Here is an 18917-nt window from a genome sequence, read left to right on the forward strand (position 1 = left end):
TGTTTACATATGTGTAATTCATTTGTAGATTTAATTCTTACTTTCTGAAATTATTGTATGTTACACGTTCGTTATGTGTGCCACTGTGCTTTACAGCCTAGTCTGGAGAAGTGGGGTCTTGTTCCGCTCTATACCTGTATATAATTCAATGACGATAAACTTGGACTTAATAGCAATGCAGAATGAAGTGTAAATGCTATTGAAAACGTGAAGTGGATAAACGATAAAGTGCAAAATCATAATGAGATAGATCGTGAGGTCAAGGGTCCGTGTTGTGGTACAAGAGACCCATTCCTGAGTATGGTAACAGTCCTTCAGCGTTGTGGTGTGTGTGTTCAGGTTTTTGTACCTTCTGCCCAATGGGAGAGGGGAGATCAGAGAATGTCCACGGTGTGCTGGCTGCTTTACTGAGGCAGAGTTCGAACCGTTCACAAAATCTGTCACGGGACTTTGAGAAACCACGGGATTGCGAAAGGTTATTTTTTTTCTTTCGTGTCAAGAGTGAGGCGCTCGTCTCCCGGAGAGTACAGTTCTTGACGCACAGGAGCCTTCATCATCAGATTACTCAACGGAATTGCGCTATGAACACCGTGCAAACAGTATACATTTTTGGAATAGATAAACAATTATTCTCATGCGCGTCACAATGGAACGGGTTGGCGAAAGAACGCAGAGTTGCTCCGTTTCGAATCCTCATTGGTTCCGCGTGCTGTCAATCATACACAGAACCCAGGAGATTAAAAATTTTCCGCGAAACCAGTGTTCTCCAGCACTTTGACAAGCAGTATGTGGGTGTCTGGAAAGTGCTTAAATGTGAAGTGATTTTTTTTGACCATTGCAGTTTGACCTGAAGTTGTTCCGTAGGACTCAAGGTAACTCCGTTTCTAACAGAAGTTTTATTTTTGCCGTGCTGTTGGTAACAATGTGTGTATGTATTCCGGAGGGTGAGAAGGAGACAGTAACACAGTGATACCAAAGTTTTCCTATTTTTTTTCCCTGCAGGGAATTTCCTGCAACGACCTAGCACCGCATTTACCTGATGGGTTCGAGTAGATCATCGACGCCGAATGTTCAGCCCTTAGTGATCATTTTAAAATTGTTCTTCCCCCCCTCCCGCTCCCCCTCCCGCTCCCATCCCCGCTCCCATCCCCGCTCCCATCCCCTCTCCACGTCCATCCGCTTCTACCTCAAAGCCCTCTTCGCCCGCGTTAAAAGCTAAATCTGACACGCAAATTAAAGTGATTTAGTAAAGTTAATTCTCACAGCATATAGACTGTTTCTCCCTCACCCCCGTTTTTGAATGATTTTAACTTGACTTTTGAACTTTGGCCGCCTTGTTGAAAAGCTATTTCTGAGCAAAGGAGAAAACTTAACACTTCCCAGAACCCAACTATTTTATGTGGGCTCCACATTTAAAATAACTTCCAAGAAAAAAAATAATATATAGGATTACGGACCAAGAGCAGGAATGTGGGATTAAAATAGACTCTTTGGTTGGCATGCGTATGTGTTGAATGTCCCCCGTTTGCTGTGCATTTGTCTCTTTTGATTAAGGATCTGAGTGTCAAGAGCGCTTATTGTACATCTTAATTGCTCCCTTTAGAAGCAGGAGGTGAGCCCATCTTCAACTGAGTGGTTTGTCTGGCCATTTCAAAGGGTGCTGAAGAATCAACTTTCAAAGTAAAACTTATTCTCAAAGTCTGTGGATGTTACCATATGCAGTACTATTTTGAGATTAATTTTCTTACAGGAAAACGAAGAAATACAATAGATTTTGCAAGAAAAATTATACATAAAAATTGACAGACAACCTATGTGCAAAAGAAGATACAATTGTGCGACTATATGGTCTGGAGCATTACTAATCAGAACAGTTATGGCTGCAGACCTCCTTCGTTGAGGAATATTAGTGAGATGTAGAAGTTTATGTGGTCATCTTTACTAAGACAAAAGACACACTCAATGTTTTTAAAACAGCTTCTTCCTCTCCACCATCAGATTACTGAGTGGACAATGAACCCATAAACACTAACTTACTATTTTTGTTTTTGCACAATGTATATACACTCAATAAAGCAAAGATGCTTTCAAAAATAATGAAATGAAATCTTTCTGAATACCAACAAATCTTTAAAAAGAGCAGTAAATAGTAAAAATCTAAATCAGATCAATATTTGGTGTGACCACTCATCTGCATTAAATCTGCATCAATTCTCTTAGGTACACTGTCATGCAGTTTTGTAAGAAAATTGGTTGGTAAGTTGTTCCAAGCATCTTAGAGAACTTGCCACAGTTCTTCAAACTTTGCTTGTCTCATTTGCTTCTGTCTCTGCAGGTAATCCCAGACATGATGATGCTGAGATGAGGGCTCTGTGGAGGCCATACCATCTGAAACCATACGAATAAAACTCTAGGGTGCCTAAGATTTTTGCAGAGTACTGTATATAATTTCTTATTGTAATTTATAGTTCCTTATTGCACTATTGCCACAAAACAACTAATTTTACAATGTATGTCAGTGTTATTAAACCTGATTCTGACTCTAAGACTAATAACAGTTTTCTCTCATATCCCAGGTTTTCAACTGTAATTCCATGGTTGTCCTGCTGAGAATTGGATTCTAGCTTCTCTACTGTGCATACAGGTCTTGGTAAATTAACTCCTTTACTGTGTATTTCTTTGATTCTTGTAGACTAGCTTTTAGGATTTGAATTCATTTTTCTGCAATACTTCACAATCTTTTTTTGCCAGCAGGACTATATTTAAATAGTCAGGAAAAGCTGTGTGCTTAAAGCAATTTGTAAAATAATTCTTGCTGCACTCATCTCGCTTGCTTTTGTAATTCTACTTGCCATTTTAAAATTATGTCTTGTGTGCAGAAATAAATTGCAAGATTAGGTTTGTAAAAGTGTTTTGTTAGATGGTAGTCTTGAAGCAAATGGACAAATATTGAATTCAGGGAAGTGAGATGTTTGCTTCTTTGCTCGGGAATAGTTTTGCAACTGGATGGCCAAAGTTCAGAAAGCTAGTTAAAATCATTCAAAAGAGGGGGAAGAGAATTCTATCTGCTGTTAAAACTTAGTTTAACGAAACACTTTAAAGCAAAGGTTAGGCTTGCAGACTCAGACATTACTATTATCATGAGCAATAGGTGACCAGCAGGTAAATCTTGTTATAGTGTTTGCTGACAAATGACTGAACCCAGGTGTGGAAGAACAACAGACTTCAATGTAGAGACCGTAACAAGTTTATTCACAGGAATTTTATCAGAACATCAGTGGCTCAATCGAGTGATGCTGCAAGACGATTCATTCCAGAAACACAAGGACCCCGCGATAAGCGCAAATCGGGAATCCACTTTAAATAATCACAGTGCACAGAAAACCCGTGCCAGTCAAAATAAACTTGACAAGATTAAACAGAAAGAACAAGAGCTTAATGACTCTAGATAAGACAATAATTAACAAATACAGGTGCAAGGCCCGCAGAAAACATAACAAATCTAGGGTTCTGAACGAGTTGGAACTGAAGTGATCTGCCTGGCCTGCTGCGTTCCACCAGCATTTTGTGTGTGTTGCTTGAATTTCCAGCATCTGCAGATTTCCTCGTGTTCCCATTTCATTTGTACTTTTACTGAAACTATAAAGATCCTGACTTTGATTGCTGCATTAAATATTAGCAATGTACTATGAACTGCTCCAGAAGGAAAAAAAGGAGATCTTTACATCCTCTAAAATATTGTATGAATCAGCTTTCAGCAAGACTTATGCATGATGAAATTAAGTAAATACGGATACTTATGATGAATTACTGTAAGTTGGACACAGTCATATAGGACCTGTTAATTTGCCTGTGCTTTATGACCAGATCTCAGCTTGTGCATATGAGCAAGGGGGCAGAAAAGGTATGGCTACTGACAATCCTATATTATGCAGAATAATTGTATTTAAATAAACAGAGTACCACAAGTCAAAAGATGGGCTGAGGGTGGGCCCAGGGTATCCCAAAGCCAGAAGTAAAATGAATATGTACAGCTTATTGCAAAATAAACCCAGCACCACTTAGGTGTACTCCTCCAAGAGGACCACGACCTTGTCGTGGCTTGGAGGCTTGCATGTCTCAATGACCCAGCGTGCTCTGTTGGCTGGTCAGGGCCTTGTGCGTTGCCTCTTGGTAAGGACACCCATGCCAAACAGGTCAAAAGGTAGAGGCCAGACTAAGAGTGGTCCACGGGTGCTCCAGTTTCAGGAGTTCAGTTCGGGGCTTAAAAACCCTGACTGGTCAAAAAAACAATAGTTATGAAAACAGCAATGAAGAATCTTTCTTTACAGATAAAGTTGGAGGACCTTCATTGGAGGACCATAGTGGGCAGTACGTATAAGTACTTGGGTGTACTAAGATTGTGATTGCAGACCAAGTACAAAATTATTGCTTTCTTAAATGTTTTTGCTCTTAAAATTACACCTATCAACTAAAGGTCCTTCTGATTTATTCACCAGAAATTAATTAATTAAACTAAGCAGGTGTACTTTGAATAAAAGGTGGAATAGACGTTTAAAAGAAAGTGCAACCAATACACAATTGACCAGGACCTGTGCATAAGAAAATATTAATACAAAATTTTATTGTGTCTATTGTTGCACGGTTATATTTAATTTAAGTACTAAAGGTAAATTGTATTGGGATGCACTGCAATGTATGAGCACCAGATATTACGATGCTGCATTATGGTGCTGCAGTGCTGTGTTTATTAATAAGGGTTTTGATGACTATTACCTGTTTAAATTTGACGTGAAGCTGAGGTCGTTAGTGGTAATTAAGTATTGGGATGTATCACAGGGATGTTCCATTCTGTTAAAATTGTTCTCTTACTACAGTATATCTGTCGTCTTAAGGGATATCGGCTTTGTTTCCAGAACAAATCACTATCCTTTCTCCAAGTGCCTTGAAGGTAGTGGATAGGTGTTGTTTTAAAACTCTGCAACAGTGTGCATGATATTTAAGAAAAAATACTGCAGTGGTCTGTGTGATATCTATGATCCTCTTAACTCGGGATGGTGTCCTTGGAGATTGGAAGTTTGGGAAGATCAGTTGTAGAAGCCTGGTAGCATACACTTCGTATGCTGTGTGGATAGTAGACAGAGCACAACTGGAGGAAGGAATAAATGTTCATGGCCCTGGATGGGATGCCAGGCAAACAGATCTTTTACTTTGCTGGAGACCTGCATGGACCCAAGAAAATGGAGCCTGCTGCAACAGCTTTTGCCCAATCTTGTGTTGGTCTTTATTAGCTTTATTTGTCACATGTACATCAAGACTTACTTTGAAATGCGTCATTTGCGTCAAATGTGCTGAGGGAAGCTGTCAAGTGTCACCAGGCTCATTCCATATACCCATACACTCTGTGTGGGGAACGTGTCCTTTGGATTCCTTTTAATTATTCCCTCTCACCTTCACCCTCCATGCACTGGTTTAGTCTCCTCTACCGGGGTGGGATTTGGGGAGAACTGTGACGAAACATCTTGTCATCTTGGAATTCTTCTTCGATTATGATTGCTGATTACGGTCATATTATCCTGCTTTTTGTCTTTATACCAACATTTTTAAAAATTAAGGCTATTAAAATATAAGATGATTTTTCCTTTGTTCACCGAAAGATTGAAAGACAAGATTAGCATTATTTGTCACATGGAAGATTACAACGAAACGTTTTGCTCATGACAAGTCAAATCAGCGAGGATTGTGCTGGACAGCCAGCAGTTGTCGCCATGCTTCTGGCAAAACCGTAGCAAGCCCACAACTTACTAGTCCTAATCATCTTGGGAAATGAAAGAAACTGGAGCACCCAGAGGAAACTCACAAGGTCAAGTGAAATAATGTATAACCATGTATAATGTAGACTGATCTCAAACCTTGTGCTGTAATAATATTACACTAATTGCTTTGCTACCGTGGCACCTATAGTGTTGTACATCATTTTCTGGTAAAACTTTGATAAATCTGTTACCGGCATATAATGGTTTGCAGAGGAGGAATTGAAATACTTATTTGGAAACTCTTCAGATCATCAATATTTATCTATGTGGAGCTGCCAGTAAACTTAACATGCTGGTTAACAGCCCAGCTTGCTTTGTAAAATTGCATGAATTCTGCCTACAAGCAGTTGTGTCTAAATGATGGGAAGTGATGCTACTAACTGTAGGATGCTGAAAGCTGTGTAACTAACACTATTGAATTTATGATACTAGCCACCCTTGTAAAGTAAAACAAGGTGCAAACTTGCATAGATGGCCTTTGGATTTATTTACCAAGTGAAGTGCAATTACATGCATAATGTAAGCAGCTATATTGTTACTTAAGATCCCAATAGTGGATAATGACCGATGTTGAGAAACAGATTGGTCAGTGCACTTAAAAAGTTTCTTGTTACTTAAATTGTGCCGTATGTTCTTAAATCTCCCTGAAGACATCTAGTCCAATATCGTTCTAAAGCATCAGTGCAATTGACAACATGAAGCATTTTAGGGCCATATGTGGGAACTCGAAGTCCTGAACATGTTGTGAGATCCATAATGCAAATGGTGCATTTCACATGACAAATAAACTTGAATATTGAATCTTGAATCTCTCACTCTGTGCTTCATGACACTTGTAATGGAATTCAACAGCAAGACAGTAACTCAAAGGGTTCAAAAGTTTTGAAATATATTTATTATCGAAGTATGTGTGTAGTGTACAACCCTGAGATTCATCTTGAAACAAAGATCACCATGGAACCAGTTCAAAGGAAAACATCAAACCCCACCCCCACGCACAAAAAAACAAATCGCATAAATGACAAGAAGAAGATCAACAACCCCCCCCGTGCAAAAAACAAATTGCGCAAATGCAATAAGAAAGGACAAGCAAAAACACAGTTCAGTGTTCATTATCTGCAAGCTGCCCCGATTCAAAGCCCAAAATGGCAACAGAAAAAGAAGTGAACAGGAACTACAGTCCAATCCACAAATCGCAGACTCAACTTGGATACCAGTCTTCAGCATCAAGGGGGAGAGAGAGAGAGAGAGGGACTGCTCAAACACAGGGACCTTACCTTGGGAGCAGCGAGTGAGAAGGAAAGAGAAACTGCTACAAGTGACTCCTTCCTTCGGCAGCGATGAGCGAAAGGCTGGTAGATGGCGCTGAACAGTCGCTCACCTCCTGCTCTCGCCTCTGTTTCAGTCTTCTTTAATGCTTTGATCGGTGAGAAATGGGGATGATTGTGGGCTCACGTCCCTTCTCTGAGCTTCATGGCCTTGAGGCCGCTTGCCTCCCAGAACTTCTCGAAGATGGCAAAGTAGCAGATTGCTCAAATGGCCTGAAAACACACACAGCTGCAGATCACGGGCTCCAACAGTACCAGAACCATGTTTGAAAGAAAAAGAAGACAAAAAAGTGAAAGAAACAGTTTTGTGGCCCAGCTGGCAGATGTCGCCTGTGGTATTGTTCGCTGGTGCCATCTCCTCCATCATTACTCTGGAGTACTGTAGAAAAAAATCTGTTAGAAGCATATTGGTACAGGTTTGCCTAATTTGTTCATTTCAATGGAGAGGGAATGCTCCTTGTGACATAGAGACAGAAGAGATTCTGCAGATGCTGGAAATCTTGAGCAAACACAAAATGCTGGAGGAACACCACTGGGCTTTCTTTGCAAGCAAGGTTGCATGTATTAACTTGCGGAATATGCTTAAGGAGGGGATTACAGCTGCTAGAATCTGGCACTTCAATCTGCTGGAAGAACTCAACAGGTTGAGCAGCATCTGTATAGGGTGGAGAAATTGTTGCCATTCTAGATTGAAGTCTGCATTGGATTTTCCCTCCCTCTTACCTCTTCTCAACTGCCTATCATCTCCAGTCGGATTCCCTTTCTCCTGTGGTTCACGCTCCTCTCCTATCAGATTCCTCCCTCTTCAGTCCTTTATTTTTCCGACTACCTGGTTTCACCTTCTAACTATCCTCCTTCCATCCACCCCCCCCCCCCCCCGCCGCACTCCCCACCTGTATATTCTGGCGTCATCTCTCTTCCTTTCCAGTCCTGAAGAAGGGTCTCAACCTGAAACGTTGACATTTTGTTCATTTCCATAGATACTGCCTGACCTTCTGAGTTCCTCCAGCATTTTGTGTGTGTTGTTTTGAATTTCCAGCATCTGTAGACTTTCCAGTATTGGATTCTGATGCAGGGCTTCAACTGGAAATGTCGATTATTCCTTTCCTCCCACAGACCTGCTTAGTTGGTGCAGCAGATTGTTTGATACCCCATTAATCTGAATATGTCCTCCGTTAACATCATTTTAATCAATTATTTTATTTATTTTGAGACTGTGGAGCAGACCCTTCCGGCCCAATAAGCCACACTACCCACCTAATTAACCCTACCCTAATCACAGAACAACTTGCAATGTCCAATTAGCCTACTAAGCAGTATGTCTTTGGACTGTGGTGGGGGGAGGAGTGGAGCACCCGGAGGAAACCCACGCAGTCACAGGAAGGCTGGTCAAACTTCTTACAGCCACTGGCGGAATTGAACTCCGAAATCCGCCCTGAGCTATGACAACATCACACTAACCACTAGTGGTGATCTGATATAGCTTAGAAATTTGCAATTGGAGCTCTTGAGAGAGGACTTTACTTTCTGAAGTTATTTTATACGGCGAAGTTTTATTCTGCCAGGCAGGGAGTTTCTATTTGTGAATGAGGTGTAGGTGCTGATGGTAACACCAGCATTTATGGTCCATCTGAAACGGCCTCTTCATGACAAGAGCAAATAGGAGTTGGTCACATTGCTGGCTCTGAAATTCCATAGACCATACTGTCCTAACAAGCCAGATTTTGTCCCCTGAAGGAACTTTGTAAATCGAAAGAGATAGTAACAACAAAACCCATATCATGATCAACATTATCAACTCAAAATCTGGGACTGGGTGGGGGGGGGGAAATGTATTTAATTCATTTCATCTAGAACTCTGGCTTATGGCTTTGTGTTGGCATAGTGGTTAGTGTAGCATTATTACAGCGCCCAAGTCCCTGGCTCAATTCCCGCTGCTGTCTGTAAAGTGTTTGTATATTATCCTCATGACCTCGTGGGTTTCCTCTGGGTACACTAATTTCCTCCCGCATTCCAAAGTGTATATGCTTGTAGGTTAGCTGATCACATGAGTGTAATGGGGTGGTGCAGGCTCATTGGGCCAGAAGGGCCAGTTACTGCACTGTACCTGTAAATAAAATAAATAATATCTGCTTCTAAGACCCTTCTGGATTGTTTCCCCTCATTTGTTCATTCGTCATGTGCATGACGTATGACGTAGGTGATCATGGTCTTTCCCTGACTATGATTGTTCTTAGCAAATTTTTCTGCAGAAGTGGTTTGCCAGTGCTTTCTTCTGGGCAGTGTCTTTACAAGACAGATGACCCCAGCTATTATCAGTACTCTTCAGAGACTTGCCTGCCTGGTGACAGTGGTCATGTAGCCATGACTATGCGCCAGCTGCTCGTGTGACCACCCACCACCTGCTCCCATGGCTTCATGTGACCCGGATCCGGGGGTCATCAAAGAACTCCACCTATATACTTTACACTTCATTGTCACCAAACAATTGATACTAGAACATACAATCATCACAGCGATATTTGATTCTGTGCTTCCCGCTCCCTGGATTACAAATTGATAGTAAATATTGAAACATTCAAATTATAAATCATAAATAGAAAATAGAAAGATGGAAAGTAAGGTAGTGCAAAAAAAACAGAGAGGCAAGTCTGGATATTTGGAGGGTACGGCCCAGATGGGGGTCAGGTCCGTTCAGCAGTCTTATCACAGTTGGAAAGAAATTGTTCTCAAATCTGGCCATACGAGTCTTCAAGCTCCTGAGCCTTCTCCCGGAGGGAAGAGGGACAAAAAGTGTGTTGGCTGGGTGAGTCATATCCTTGATTATCCTGGCAGCACTGCTCCGACAGCGTGCGGTGTAAAGTGAGTCCAAGGTTTGTGTGATGTGCTGCACCGTGTTCATGATCTTCTGCAGCTTCTTCCAGTCTTGGACAGGACAACTTCCATAGCAGGTTGTAATGCACCCGAGAAGAATGCTTTCTATGGTGCATCTGTAAAAATTAGTGAGGGTTTTCCAGCTTAATGATTTCCAAGCTCTTGCGTCTTTTCTATTCCCTTTGCCTTTGTGCCCTTTTCTTTGGCCAAGAGCCTTTTCTCCCATGTTCATAAATCCTTATCCACTCTGGTTCTTCCACTCTGGATGTATTTATTACATCACAAACTGCTAGTAGCATGTTGACAATGTCACTTACTCCTCCGATTCATCTGAACTTATAGCTTTCCACTCACTGAAGGCCAAATCAAATACTTACATCAAACCTGCTGGCAAGGGCAGTGCATTTAATGTTTGAGTTTGTCTCTGCCCCACAACTGCAGAAGAACATCGCTGTACACCAGTTCTTTCCTCCCTCAGAGTGACGACCCAGTCAAAGAAAATTGAACGATTGTCTCCCAGCTAGTTACTGATCTCCCTTCCTTTGGGGATTTTCCCTCAGCAACTAATAACTTTGTAGTCTCTCCAAGCAGAACATTCCTGATTTTAGCCTGTAGCCGCCCCGTGGAGTTTCTTCTTCAGTTCTATTTATTCTTTTCTTGCCTGTATTGTTCCCATTCTGTTCTCCACATCATTTTTTTTTCTTTGTACCCTGTTTATTTTTGCCTTGAACATCCAGTTTTACTACACCTCCATTTTATACCAGGATGGCCATTGAAACAGTACATACCGTATGCTGGAGGAACTCAGCATGTCATTGAAGACAATGAATTCATTTTAAGTACTGTGTTCTCACATGTCAAGTTGGAAGATCAGGTGTTTTTCTTTCACTTATAATATCAGTGGAATTGTTTAGTGCTTATTAATTCTAATATTTGCTCCAAAGCTGAATTAGTTCTTCCAGCTGAAATATATGATTCATCTGTTGGAGGGGATGGCATATAGGGTAACACAAAGATATGTTTGTAGATTAATAGTATATCATGGAGCACTGCAGCGTGTAAACACAGGCCCATTGGCTCATCTAGTCCATGCCAAACTTATCCTGCTGAGTTCCATCCATCCGCATTTGGAATGTAGCCCCCCAAACCGCTCTCATCCATGTACTTATCCAAATTTCTCTTAAATGTTGAAATTGAATCTGCATCCGACACTTCTGTTGTGCACTAATTAGATTAGTAGCAGCCTTTGATTTGTTAGATCAAACAATTTTTGTTTATGATCGCCGATATTTCCGGTAATTGCCTGCTTACTCACTTTTAGACAATGCTATTTCACCCTCCCATAGTGATAATGGCCTGTTGTTGAGCAACAGCCTCTGGAGTTCTGACATTAATTATACTTTGACTTAACCAGTTACAGTTCACTCCTTCAAAGCTCTCCACAAACACTCTTGAGTTAAAATGCGGCAGATGACCACTGGCTTGCCACCCTAGCGAGTGCATTTGCTGCATTAACTTGGACGAAGCAAGATTAGCGCATCAAAACTTGCAGGGAGCCCAGCAGTTACAACGTAACGTGTTCCAGTAATTTATCAAAAAAAAACACGCATTATTTGCCCGGGTTTAGCACACGAGAAGTTGTCTGCAAATTGATGCAGGGAAGGTTTCCTCTTTGTAGGGCACGGAGAGAAAAGAAAATATCTGTATTCTGACAAAAGAATTTGTCACAAGGGGTATAAAAGTGCTACTTTGTACTTTTAAACAATCAAAATAATGTTTTTTAGCAAGTAAATAAATTGCTATATGGGTGTGACATTTAGATTAAGTTAACACCTGTGGTCCAACAGATGGGAGCTCTGTTAAACTAAAATGAATAGGATAAAAGTCTAGTCTATTCATCAACTTTAAGGCAAGTTTTAAAAAAGTTACATATCTCGTGCAGGGATTTTAGGAGCAAGTTTTTTTTTTGTTGATGTGTTGTGGAATGAAATGAGGAGAGAGATGCTAACCAATACAAACTATATTTTAGTTCTCTTTGTTCAACTCTTTTTTTTTCCCCCTGCTTTACCTTTCATCATCTTGAATGCCATGATCAATGGGGATTAAATTGACTCTGAAGGTTACATTTTTAATGTTCATTATCCAAGAAGAAATAGAACATGTATAAAGATGGTGTTACTGGTTGCTGGGTAACCACTTAATTATCCTGCCAGGTGACCTTTCATTGTATTTCCACTTGGGTGTTCTATTAAGAGGTACCTGGCAGGATAATGAACTTTTTTTTTGTCTGTCTATCAGTGAGTTAGGTAGTCATATAGCGCGACACAGGTCTTTCCAGCACAAAGAGTTGTGCTGCCCAGCGACCCACTTATTTAACCCTAGTCTAATCGTAGGACAATTTATAATGAGCGATTCACCTGCTCTCCAGTTATGTCTTTGGAATGTGGGAGGAAACTGGAGCACCTCGGAGGAAACCCACACAAGTCACGGGGAGAATGTACGAACTTAAAGACAGTGCTGGAGTTGAACACTGAAGATGTATTACTGTTGTGCTAACCATTATGATAACTCTGCCATGGATGGTCTGAAGCCCGGCTGCAAAAGGAGGAGGGTTGGTCATGGGGCTAGCGAACCCATCCTGTAAACACCCAGAGCTACAGAAATGCCAACAGAAGCTTTGAAGACCTCATCCCTGGGAGAGGAGGGATATACAGAGAAAGTGGGCTATACCAGGAGAAAGTTTGAAGGTCTGGCCCAACACAAAGGACTCTGGTGAGCTACTGTCGGCATCCTATGCCATCGTAGGGGAGATAGGACATAGGTAAGTAAGTAACCACTACACTACCATGGCACCCAACAATAATGGCTGAACCATTGGCTTCATGCACTCAGTGGCTTCGTTATTAGTACATCTGTGCATTAATGCAGATATCTAATCAGTTAATCATGGGGTAGCAACTCAATGCATAAAAGCATGCAGACATGGTCAAGAGGTCAGTTGCTATTCAGACCAAATGTCAGAAGAAATGTGATTTAAGTGACTTTGACCAGGAAAATGATTACTGGCACCAGAGTATCTCAGAAACCGCTGATTACCTGGGACTTTCATGCACAGCAGTCTCGAGAGTTTACAGAGAATGGTGTGGAAAAACAAAAAAAAATGCAGTTAACAGTTCTGTGGGTAAAAACACCTTTCTAATGTGTGGACAACAGGAATTCTGCAGATGCTGGAAATTCAAGCAACACACATCAAAGTTGCTGGTGAACGCAGCAGGCCAAGCAGCATCTGTAGGAAGAGGTGCAGTTGACGTTTCAGGCCAAGACCCTTCGTCAGGACTAACTGAAGGACGAGTGAGTAAGGGATTTGAAAGTTGGAGGGGGAGGGGGAGATCCAAAATAATAGGAGAAGACAGGAGGGGGAGGGATGGAGCCAAGAGCTGGACAGGTGATAGGCAAAAGGGGATACGAGAGGATCATGGGACAGGAGGTCTGGGAAGAAAGATGGGGGGGGGGGGACCCAGAGGATGGGCAAGAGGTATATTTAGAGGGACAGAGGGAGAAAAAGGAGAGTGAGAAAAAGAATGTGTGCATAAAAATAAGTAACAGATGGGATACGAGGGGGAGGTGGGGCCTAGCGGAATTTAGAGAAGTCGATGTACATGCCATCAGGTTGGAGGCTACCCAGACGGAATATAAGGTGTTGTTCCTCCAACCTGAGTGTGGCTTCATCTTTACAGTAGAGGAGGCCGTGGATAGACATGTCAGAATGGGAATGGGATATGGAATTAAAATGTGTGGCCACTGGGAGATCCTGCTTTCTCTGGCGGACAGAGCGTAGATGTTCAGCAAAGCGGTCTCCCAGTCTGCGTCGGGTCTCGCCAATATATAAAAGGCCACATCGGGAGCACCGGACGCAGTATATCACCCCAGTCAACTCACAGGTGAAGTGTTGCCTCACCTGGAAGGACTGTTTGGGGCCCTGAATGGTGGTAAGGGAGGAAGTGTAAGGGCATGTGTAGCACTTGTTCCGCTTACACGGATAAGTGCCAGGAGGGAGATCAGTGGGGAGGGATGGGGGGGATGAGTGGACAAGGGAGTTGTGTAGGGAGCGATCCCTGCGGAATGCAGAGAGAGGGGGGGAGGGAAAGATGTGCTTAGTGGTGGGATCCCGTTGGAGGTGGCGGAAGTTACGGAGAATAATATGTTGGACCCGGAGGCTGGTGGGGTGGTAGGTGAGGACCAGGGGGACCCTATTCCTAGTGAGGTGGCGGGAGGATGGAGTGAGAGCAGATGTACGTGAAATGGGAGAGATGCGTTTAAGAGCAGAGTTGATAGTGGAGGAAGGGAAGCCCCTTTCTTTAAAAAAGGAAGACATCTCCCTCGTCCTAGAATGAAAAGCCTCATCCTGAGAGCAGATGCGGCGGAGACGGAGTCCTCCTCTACTGTAAAGATGAAACCACACTCAGGTTGGAGGAACAACACCTTATATTCCGTCTGGGTAGCCTCCAACCTGATGGCATGAACATCGACTTCTCTAACTTCCGTTAGGCCCCACCTCCCCCTCGTACCCCATCTGTTACTTATTTTTATGCACACATTCTTTCTCTCACTCTCCTTTTTCTCCCTCTGTCCCTCTGAATCTACCTCTTGCCCATCCTCTGGGTTTCCCCCCCCCGTCTTTCTTCCTGGACCTCCTGTCCCATGATCCTCTCGTATCCCCTTTTGCCTATCACCTGTCCAGCTCTTGGCTCCATCCCTCCCCCCTCCTGTCTTCTCCTATCATTTTGGATCTCCCCCTCCCCCTCCAACTTTCAAATCCCTTACTCACTTTTCCTTCAGTTAGTTCTGATGATGTGTCTCAGCCTGAAACGTCGACTGCACCTCTTCCTACAGATACTGCTTGGCCTGCTGCGTTCACCAGCAACTTTGATGTGTGTTTCTAATGAGTGGAATGATCTCTCTTACTCATGAGTGGTTCAAGCTGACAGCAAGGCAACAGTAACTCAAATAACCATGCAATTAACAGTGATATGCAGAAGAGCATCTCTGAATGCACAACCATCAAACCTTCAAGTGAATGGCCTACAGCAGCAGAAGACTACACAGGGTTCCAATCTCATACTTAACAAAGTAGCCGCTGAGTGTATTTGGAGTTTGCTAATTAATGTTAATCTCTATTGGTACCAGCGACCATTATTCATGAGGCACATTGATATTCCCCTGAGGGAGTTTATTGTATCTGTGTTATGGAAAGTAAAGAAAAGTCTGCTTCTGAAGGAGGTGCCACTTACCAGTTGCTTGACATAAGACCAAACTTCGTCTTAAAACCCAAATGCAAATTCAGTCTTGCTGTTATTGATCCGCTTCTTGTAATTACATCAACTCCCTCATTAGTTGAAAATTAATTGCTGCTGGGTTGCCAACTGGAAAGGAATCTTCTAATTCTGGCTGACATTCCCCTACTTTGCTTTGACTTAGTGCACATTCTGGCAACAGTTAGAAACATTTAAAAGATTCCAGTTTGTTTTTACTCAGCTTAGTGCCAATAGATGTGTATCTCACTCCAAACAACATTCAGATCTTTGGTGCTCCCTTAGTAAAAAGTATTTCCAAGATGGTTGGCTTTTAATCTTTTCTGGAGCTCCCCATTGCCAGCTATTTTTTTTTTTAATTCTCCTCCCCATTTCCACACCGACATGTCTGTCTTCACTTTCCTCCAGTGGCCAGGAATGGAGAAAGTTTACAGAAAATGGTGGACACAACTAAATCCATCCCTAGGCAACACCCTTCCCACCAATGAGCACATCCATAAGGAATGTTGTCCCAAAAAAGCAGCATCCATCATCACCCCGCCCCACCATCCAGACCATGCTCTCTACTCACTGCTGCCATAAGGAAGGAGGTACAGGAGCTCTCAGTCCCACACCACCTGGTTAAAGATCAGTTTATTAGCCTTCAACCATCAGGTTCCTGAACCAGCACTGATAACTTAATTTACCATGATAAAACATGTAATCCTCAGGGTCTCCCAGCTCGTGTTCGCCAAAAATCAAACTTAGAAAAATTAACGTAAAGTAAAATGGCAATATATACAAAATGATATCTACAAGAAAACATAATAGATTCAGACTTATTCTTGTCCAGTGTGAATTCCTGGCCTGTATCTTCCTCTCATACTGAGGGCAATCAGCTCCTTTTATTAGGAATTAGGACATACCATCTTCAGTTACTAACAAAGTTCACTTAAAAACTACACATGAATTAGAATATGGTGCACCCCACAGTGTAATTACATTACAAAATAAACAAATATATCTATCTTAACTACAAAGAACATGTACACATTTACACATCCCCATTAGAAAGAGGTGGAATTTTCTAAAGAATGATGGAAAAAGCACCATCAAGCCAAACTGAGCGCATCAACTCGATTTAGGACCCAGCAAATCCTATGGGACTGCTGGGAAATGACAGCATGAAACAGCAGAACGTCGAACATAATCACATACTTGAAATTAAGTACAAATAAAGAATTAAATTAACCTAAACGGGACCTTTTCAGAATGGCAGGTAGTGACTAGTGGGGTACCGCAAGGCTCAGTGCTGGGACCCCAGTTGTTTACAATATATATTAATGACTTAGATGAGGGAATTAAATGCAGCATCTCCAAGCTTGCGGACGACACGAAGCTGGGCGGCAGTGTTAGCTGTGAGGAGGATGCTAAGAGGATGCAGGGTGACTTGGATAGGTTTGGTGAGTGGGCAAATTCATGGCAGATGCAATTTAATGTGGATAAATGTGAGGTTATCCACTTTGGTGGCAAGAACAGGAAAACAGATTATTATCTGAATGGTGGCCGATTAGGAAAAGGGGAGGTGCAACGAGACCTGGGTGTCATTGTACACCAGTCATTGAAAGTGGGCATGCAGGAACAGCAGGTGGTGAAAAAGGTGAATGGTATGCTGGCATTCATAGCAAGAGGATTGGAGTACAGGAGCAGGGAGGTACTACTGCAGTTGTACAAGGCCTTGGTGAGACCACATCTAGACTATTGTGTGCAGTATGTTCCTGTCAGGATTAAAGGCAAATTGAATAGGAATAAGGAACCTTGGTTCTCAAGGGATATTGCAACTCTGATAAAGAAGAAGAGGGAGTTGTATGAAATGTATAGGAAACAGGGGGTAAATCAGGTGCTTGAGGAGTATAAGAAGTGCAAGAAAATACTTAAGAAAGAAATCAGGAGGGCTAAAAGAAGACATGAGGTTGCCTTGGCAGTCAAAGTGAAGGATAATCCAAAGAGCTTTTACAAGTATATTAAGAGCAAAAGGATTGTAAGGGATAAAGTTGGTCCTCTTGAAGATCAGAGTGGTCGGCTTTGTATGGAACCAAAGGAAATGGGGGAGATCTTAAATAGGTTTTTTGCTGGCATGAAATCTATGAAATTGAGGGAATCAAGTAGTGAGACCATGGAAACTGTACAGATTGAAAAGGAGGAGATGCTTGCTGTCTTGAGGAAAATTAAAGTGGATAAATCCCCGGGACCTGACAGAGTGTTCCCTCGGACCTTGAAGGAGACTAGTGTTGAAATTGCAGGGGCCCTAGCAGAAATATTTAAAATGTCGCTGTCTACGGGTGAAGTGCCGGAGGATTGGAGAGTGGCTCATGTTGTTCCGTTGTTTAAAAAAGGATCAAAAAGTAATCCGGGAAATTATAGGCCGGTGAGTTTAACGTCAGTAGTAGTTAAGTTATTGGAGGGAGTACTAAGAGACAGAATCTACAAACATTTGGATAGACAGGGGCTTATTAGGGAGAGCCAACATGGCTTTGTGCGTGGTAGGTCATGTTTGACCAATCTGTTGGAGTTTTTTGAGGAGGTTACCAGGAAAGTGGATGAAGGGAAGGCAGTGGATATTGTCTACATGGACTTCAGTAAGGCCTTTGACAAGGTCCCGCATGGGAGGTTAGTTAGGAAAATTCAGTCGCTAGGTATACATGGAGAGGTGGTAAATTGGATTAGACATTGGCTCGATGGAAGAAGCCAGAGAGTGATGGTAGAGAATTGCTTCTCTGAGTGGAGGCCTGTGACTAGTGGTGTGCCACAGGGATCAGTGCTGGGTCCATTGTTATTTGTCATCTATATCAATGATCTGGATGATAATGTGGTAAATTGGATCAGCAAGTTTGCTGATGATACAAAGATTGGAGGTGTAGTAGACAGTGAGGAAGGTTTTCAGAGCCTGCAGAGAGACTTGGACCATCTGGAAAAATGGGCTGAAAAATGGCAGATGGAGTTTAATACTGACAAGTGTGAGGTATTGCACGTTGGAAGGACAAACCAACGTAGAACATACAGGGTTAATGGTAAGGCACTGAGGAGTGCAGTGGAACAGAGGGATCTGCGAATACAGATACAAAATTTCCTAAAAGTGTCGTCACAGGTAGATAGGGTCGTAAAGAGAGCTTTTGGTACATTGGCCTTTATTAATCGAAGTATTGAGTATAAGAGCTGGAATGTTATGATGAGGTTGTATAAGGCATTGGTGAGGCCGAATCCGGAGTATTGTGTTCAGTTTTGGTCACCAAACTACAGGAAGGATATAAATAAGGTTGAAAGAGTGCAGAGAAGGTTTACAAGGATGCTGCCGGGACTTGAGAAACTCAGTTACAGAGAAAGGTTGAATAGGTTAGGACTTTATTCCCTGGAGTGTAGAAGAATGAGGGGAGATTTGATAGACGTATATAAAATTATGATGGGTATAGATAGAGTGAATGCAAGCAGACTTTTTCCACTGAGGCAAGGGGAGAAAAAAACCAGAGGACATGGGTTAAGGGTGAGGGGGGGAAAGTTTAAAGGGAACATTAGGGGGGGCTTCTTCACACAGAGAGTGGTGGGAGTAT

The 18917-nt window shown here is 42.3% G+C and overlaps 1 protein-coding gene across 11 annotated transcripts in view; it reads left to right on the forward strand.

Annotated features, from left to right (window-relative positions):
* The first annotated feature begins 525 nt into the window (after positions 1 to 525).
* The window catches only part of LOC140188374 (interleukin-6 receptor subunit beta-like), a 113890-nt gene continuing 95498 nt past the window's right edge, over positions 526 to 18917 (forward strand). For 3 of the 11 annotated variants that reach the window (XM_072244588.1, XM_072244596.1, XM_072244594.1), the window contains exons 1-2: positions 526 to 872; positions 2577 to 2650. The gene's annotated coding sequence lies outside the window, so the exon portion shown is untranslated. Of the gene's footprint in view, positions 873 to 1002; positions 2436 to 2576; positions 2651 to 18917 lie in introns of all 11 variants that reach the window. The other 8 variants (XM_072244592.1, XM_072244597.1, XM_072244598.1 and 5 more) reach the window with 5 other exon arrangements.

Source organism: Mobula birostris, chromosome 26 (genome assembly GCF_030028105.1).
Source record: "Mobula birostris isolate sMobBir1 chromosome 26, sMobBir1.hap1, whole genome shotgun sequence".
NCBI classification, from domain to species: Eukaryota; Metazoa; Chordata; class Chondrichthyes; order Myliobatiformes; family Myliobatidae; genus Mobula; species Mobula birostris.